The sequence below is a fragment of the Saccostrea cucullata genome, unplaced genomic scaffold, assembly GCF_032062105.1.
Source record: "Saccostrea cucullata isolate Sc308-1 unplaced genomic scaffold, CSIRO_AGI_Scuc_v1 ctg1348, whole genome shotgun sequence".
Classification (NCBI taxonomy): domain Eukaryota; kingdom Metazoa; phylum Mollusca; class Bivalvia; order Ostreida; family Ostreidae; genus Saccostrea; species Saccostrea cuccullata.
The window spans coordinates 72,144-79,647 of NW_026940008.1; the positions used below are offsets into that span (position 1 = coordinate 72,144).

At 35.4% G+C, this 7,504-nt stretch overlaps 1 pseudogene; it reads left to right on the plus strand.

Moving 5' to 3' along the window:
- The first annotated feature begins 1,980 nt into the window (after positions 1-1,980).
- Positions 1,981-2,871, plus strand: LOC134254449 (uncharacterized; annotated as a pseudogene).
- The last annotated feature ends 4,633 nt before the right edge of the window (positions 2,872-7,504 follow it).

Sequence of the window (7,504 nt, forward strand, 5' to 3'; positions counted from 1 at the left end):
CATAGCCCAAATATGCATTTAATTTCTCATGTTAAAGGTACATATATTTTACATTCATATTCTTAAAGTTTTAAGTCGATGTTTTAAATGGGACTTCGTTAATAAATGATGTGTGATTTCACCGTAAGTATTTACAAATAAAAATTATGTAGCTGAGTAGAATACTATTTATTTAAAATTTTCAAATAGTAATCATAAAGATGAGTATTTTGTTAAGTACTATGTACATTTTCCATACTTGTCTTGGTTTTGTCGAAATGTAGCACCTATAAATGACAATGCTGAATAAAGAAACCATGCCAAAAGACAGGATAAAAAAGTCCTGGTATCTTTAGCTCTTCTGGTCAGAGACCAGAAGAGCTTATGCGATAGTAAGGTGTCCGTCGTCCGTCCATCTGTCTGTAAACAATTTTTTCAAAACGCTACTTCTCCTACAGTTTTGGTCTGATTTTAATATAACTTGGCACACAAGTAGACTACACTAAGATCCATAAAACAGTCTCGACAGAGACTTCTGGTTTAAAATAGTAAATTGTTACCATTGAAAAAATAATTCTTTTACATTTACGGTCTTAAACTTTAGAATTTTGCTGACGGATCTATGAAGAAGGATATGGAGATAACAAACAGTATTCAATCTCAAATTCCATAAAACAATACAAAGCAAGAGCAGAGCAAACACGGACCTTTGAAACATCAGAAGTGAGATCAGGTGCCATGGATGAGAGAGCATCCCCTGCTGACTAGTCACTACCGCCGTGTGCTCCTTGTCATGATCAGGAAATAACGGAAAAATCCGCCGTCAATTCAGTGTTTAAATAATGGACTAACTATTGGTATGAAAAATGTCAGTCAGCATTTGACTCAATGATCTAATAAATATCAATTTCATTACCCATTCAATTTTAAAATACATAATTTCAATAACAAAAACACAAGCAAAAAATTTACATTGTATTTGCTCACCTTAATTCATAAAGGTTGAATGTTGTTAAGAATTGTAAAAAAAAAAACAACATATTTTTATGCTATGCTTTTGGTGTATTTTAACAATGTTAGATATGACTGAAAAAAAAAAATTGCGAAGATTCTTGCAGAAATGTCTAAATGTCTCAATAATGAAATTAAACTAGAGCAAATACAATATGAAAGAAAATATACTTGAATTCAAACGAACATTAAACAGAACTCCAGGAAACTGGCAACATTTCAACAGTCTTCAACTGATGGCCAAACCTCTGCCAGGTTTTTTGTACCAGTCTGTTACCAGTTGCGTATGATTCCATTATCTGAATACAGTTATCGTACTTTGCTTCACTCTTAAGGAGAAAAGGTAATCGGTAAGAAACAGTTTTTCGTGACATAATGTCGGACAAAAAGTGCTCACTGGGGACTACAGATTTCAGCCACTGGAAGTTTGTCTAGGTTTTAGACATTTCTCTACCAGGAAGCTGTGCTAGTTAATGAACAAATTTCTTATTTTCATTGTCTGACACCAACAAATTTTCAAAAGTGGGTTCCAAATCAACGGTTCTGTCAATGACCTCTTGCACACCATGTTCATTGAAATCTTGTTGCTTGACCCGGCCTCTATGGTTTCCAATCAGTGGCAAACAAGTGGTTATCTTTGTTGTGGTTTGACATTCTGATATCATTGGTTGTAACAAAAATATCAAGATTGTCACCATTTAATTTTCCATCTTCTCCAGCAGCAACTTCCTTAATCACTAGGTATTCGTTATAATTGGCATAGTCTTAAATTTTCATGTTTTTCCACAAGACAGTAGCATTAATCCAATCTAAGTAACTGCTTTTCCTATAGTTCTCAATATACCTTGTATGAAGTTTTAAAAGATTTTAATGCAGATGACAATGTAGATTCGAGTAAAAAAATGGATTATTTCACAGTGAAAAGCGACCTGTATGAAGACATTTCTTCAGATGAAGAAGACATTCTAATCACTTCTGATGAAAACGACGATGACAAGATTGAAAGAGAAGACTGTGATGGATAATGAAATCACCGATTTGCGAGCTAGGTCTATGCGTGATAATATTTTAATACATAACTATCCATATTCCCATAATGAAGATCTAGCTGCTACTATGCCAGAAATTTTTAAACAAACATTAGGGGTAGACGTCAAATTCGTTAGAATTCATAGAAACGGAGTTCGTCCTCAGCACTCTGATCGGCCAGTGTCTATTACGGCCAAGCTGGTGGACGGTAAGAAAAAAGATGAAATTCTCAGCGCCCAGAAAATTAAAAAAATAGCGAAGGTTCCCTTGCCGTTTTACATTACCCCTCAACAACCTATGTCCATTGTTTCTGCCAGAAATAATTTGTTTGACAAATCAGATTCTTTCAAAAAATAAAACATTACTGTGAAAATGTCAAAAAACAGCCTCACTTTACCAAATGGCAATAAATATAGCGAGGAAGTTCCGCTGCTCACTAGTGCGGACGTTTTACAAATCGAAGCGTCTGAAACACAGAAACTGGATGACATTGCTACAAAAAGCGTCGATCCTTTACAAAAAAATGGATCTGATTTTTTTGCCATTGGTTCTGAGGTAGACTCGGCAGAAAGTGTCAAAAACTTCTATAAGAAGGCCTGCATCGACCCCTATGTCGCCAGTGACGACAGCAGAATCTTAGTTTACAGATTCCTAGAAAACGATATTAAAAACTACCATGATGACGGTGAACATGGAGCGGGCCGACGCCTCCTTAAATTCATGCAATACAATCAAATCATCAATGCGGCTTTCGTTGTGACGAGGTGGATGGGAGAGCATATTGGACCCGAGCGCTTTACCATCATGGAGAACCTCCTGAACGATGTTGCAAATCTACTACAGGAATGATAAGCAAGAGGCCCATGGGCTACATCGCTCACCTGAGCACTGTGGCTAGGTAAAACTATACATTGGTTTATTATTGAAAAAGTAAAATCCAAAAGTAGTCCCATGAACAATCATGGATTTTCTATCTTAGAGAAGATTTTTAAAGAATTTTCCTGTATATTTCTATGTAAAACTTTGGTCGGCCATTTTGGCCCCGCCCTACCCCCGGGGGTCATGATTTGAACAAACTTGAATTTACACTAACTGAGGATGCTTCTATGTAAATATGATGAATTATGGCTTGGTCATTCTTGAGAAGGAGATTTTTAAAGAATTTTCCTATATATGTCTATGTAAAATTGTGGTCGGCCATTGTGGCCCCGCCCTACCCCCGGGGGGTCATGATTTGAACAAACTTGAATCTACACTACCTGAGGATGCTTCCATATAAATATGATGAATTATGGCTAGGTCATTCTTGAAAAGATTTTTAAAGAATTTTCCTATATTTTTCTATATAAAACTTGGTCGGCCATTTTGGCCCCGCCCTACCCCCGGGGGTCATGATTTGAACAAACTTGCATTTACACTACCTGGGGATGCTTCCATATAAATATGATGAATTATGGCTTGGTCATTCTTGAGAAGAAGATTTTTCAAGAATTTTCCTATATATTTCTATGTAAAACTTATGTCGGCCATTGTGGCCCCGCCCTACCCCCGGGGGTCATGATTTGAACAAACTTGAATCTACACTACCTGAGGATGATTCCCCATAAGTTTCATCTTTCCTGGCACAGTGGTTCTTGAGAAGAAGATTTTTAAAACATGCCACCAAATTTTCATTAATTGCCAATTATCTCCCCTTGAATGAGGGCGTGGCCCTTCATTTGAACAAACTTGAATCCCCTTCACCCAAGGATACTTTGTGGCAAGTTTGGTTGAAATTGGCCCAGCGGTTCTTGAGAAGAAGTCGAACATGTGAAAAGTTTACAGACAGACAGACAGACGGACGCCGGACAAAATGTGATCAGAAAAGCTCACTTGAGCCTTCGGCTATTATCAGAATAAAGAAAAACTAAGGCAAATAATAATTGTTCTCCCGAACCGATAAGAATATATTAATATATGTCCCCTGTTTCACACATACGTTGTCTTTAAAAAAATTACATAAAAATTATTGATCTTCTTAATCTTCGTGATCTTCTTGGGCATGAAAAAACATGCGTGTATATGAAAATCTTCCTTCTGGATGCACAGATTGAAGTCATTCCGCCCAAATGAAATTAACAAACTGAATGACTTCACAAGAATGAACGTGAATTAGACCCAATTCCTGATGATACTTAACAAGATTATTCTTTCAATTTAGTGTAAATCTACAGTTATTTTGCGTTACCAACTCTCGAACAACCCACATAACTATGTATTGCTTACGCCTTTATTAATTATTTTTTCCCAATAATTAGTCCTAAAACATTTCAAAATTTATAATTGATCATAATTCAATGTTAAAATATCCCTTCATTATTATATTTCTCTGATTATTCTTTGTCAAGTATAGTTACGCCATTTTGAGAGAATGAAACAATGTACGATTTACTAAATGTCGTGATTAATTAGCGTAATTAATTCGTTCAATTATGTAAATCGCACTTCACCTGAGTATACCCCGATAAACCAGACGTATTTCATACTGGTCCGGATTTCTTTCTTTAATAGTGTTTATATTCACATATTCACATTCACACGTTTTGCTTGTATGTAATCTTTGGATTTATATCGAATTAAATCAACACGTTCGATCTTATATTCCAATCGACAGATCAATATACTAATATTTTGATTGGTTGATGCGCTGATTGGTTAATCGCTAATCCTGATTGACAGCTCCGAAAAGAAATACCGAACCCGCTTTCGCTCTCTGGGACCACTTCTGAATTTGGGGTCCGCTCGGGGTTCGCTTTGGGTCCTCTCCGGGTTCGCTCGGGGTCAGCCCTAGCGGACCCAGAGAGCGAACCCGGGGTCCGCTCCGGGTTCGCTTTCTGTTAGGTTGTGTGCGGTCGGTACTGTATTTCTGTTTAAAGTGGGGATGAAAGATAGTAAAATGTGTAATATCTGTAATTCAGCTGAAGAAACAATTTATCATATACTGTGGGAATGTCCCTTTGGTCAAGATCTTATTAATTTATTTTTTGAATTTTGTCATACAAGGGATATTGTTATTCCAAGAGATCCTTGTTCTTTTATTTTGGGATTAGATCTTGATTCAAGTTGTAGGAATTTGTACCAGATATTCCTAATTTTCAAATCCTACATATACAAAAAGCGGTGTCTTAATAAAACAAGAGGCCCAGGGGCCACAGCGCTCACCTGAGCACATCGGGCTTAAATTTCACCCCCCCCCCCCCCCACGCATTCATCATTTGAACAAACTAGAATCTACACAACCTGAGGATGATTCCGTATAAAAATGAGCACATTGGGCTTGAATTTCAACCCCCCCCAGGCATTCATCCTTTGAACAAACTAGAATCTACACTACCTGAAGATGATTCCATATAAATATCACTAGTCATAGCTTTGAAGTACTTGAAAAGAAGATTTTAAAAGATTTCCCTATATATCCCTATGTTAAATTTGGGTCGGCCATTTTGGCCCCACCCTAGCTCCGGGGGTCATGATTTGAACAAACTTGAATCTACACTACCTGAGAATGATTCCACATGAGTTTCATCTTTCCTGGCCCAGGGGTTCTTGAGAAGAAGATTTTTAAAAAACTTTTCCTATATATTCCTATGTAAAACTTGGGTCGGCCATTTTGGCCCCACCCTAGCCCCGGGGGTCATGATTTGAACAAACTTGAATCTACACTACCTGAGAATGATTCCACATGAGTTTCATCTTTCCTGGCCCAGTGGTTCTTGAGAAGAAGATTTTTAAAGATTTTTCCTATATATTCCTATGTAAAACTTGGGTCGGTCATTTTGGCCCCACCCTAGCTCTGGGGGTCATGATTTGAACAAATTTGAATCTACACTACCTGAGGATGATTCCACATGAGTTTCATCTTTCCTGGCCCAGTGGTTCTTAAGGTAAGGGTTGCGACTCCCTTCAATATTTAATTTTTCAGTAATGTACACATGTTATACATCAATCTGTTTAGGAAGATAATCTGAATCATTGAATAAGAATTTCATAAAGTTTGCCCGCACAGTTTTTGGGGGAAAACATGTAAAATTTAAGGGTTTTCATATTTTTCTCATTTTCATATTTTAAATTTAAAAATTGATATATTTTATGAAGTGTCATAAAAAAATATTAAAATTGGCATGGATTCCATTTACAATTAAATAATAAATAATATTTTTTATTTTCACCTTTGAAAATACAAGAATTTTAGTTAAAAACAGCATTTTCCCATTTTTCTTCATAAAATTGAACCGTTGCTATGGCAACAAACAGGCAAAATTAACCATTTTACTCATCTACCGATTTCACCAAAATCCATAAAATTGTTAATTGCATTATTTTAATTATACTCGCCTAAAAAATGATGTATGTCCCCAACTTCGTTTCCATGGAAAAAAGGCTTTATAAGGTGTTTTCCTCATAAAAATTACGCCTTTTTTTTTTGGATTTTCAAAGAAATCATTGAAATCATTACATCAAAGTGCACTTGTCCCAAAATTTTACATAACATTAGTTGTCTGTAGAATCAATATAATAATTCTTATCACTAAACAGTTTTTTTGTGTTACTAAATCAAGATTATCTTTTAAGACCAAGGAATACTTAATGGTGTTGGAATGGTTAATTTTCAGAAGTATACACATATGCTTCAAAGATCATTAAACATGTATTTACTCAGCATTGTTGCTAAAGAAATTGCTGCTGTTGGAAAAACAATTCTGTTAAATCCTCTTCATGACCAGTAGCCATGATGAGTAATAAAACAATTAAATCAAAAAATAACAAAAATCCTTTGTTCACTAATAAACCGCGGGAAAACCACTGCTGCTTAAAATAACCACGTCTGCACTGAAGCCCAGATAAAAGCGCACTGAGGCCAGATAGGCTAGCGCTATCTCATGTGGTTCTGTAATGAACTGGACAGTGATGAAGTAGAACTACAAGTATTAACAAATAACAATGGACCATTTGAAATGCACTTAGCTCACTTTATTTGGTTTACATAGCAAATTAATATTTCTGAATTCGTAGAAACTCTAAATTTTGCTAAGATAATGTGAACTGTTATGAATTTGACAAGAAATGGGAAAAAATTAACAATGTTACAACTTGACACATATATAAATATTCCCTTTGCATTATGAATGAATATCTTGTAACAACATCTATGAAATACATGTATTCATGTAATAGTCAATCACCAATGTATCACATAACCTTTCTTCTTTCATCTTTATGAAAATTAAGAAAGCAAATGATGAAAAGGATATTAAAATGTGAATATATATATATCCTCAACAAAAAAAGAAACGCATATTCAAATTAGATATGAGAATATTCAGTTTAACCTTATTTTATCAAAAGTGATTTTAGAGTGTGTTAATTGTGATAAAAATCAAGCATGCCCTATGTTGCAAATTGAAAAGTCAAATTAATGTCATTTTCAACACCCCCAAATTGAAGA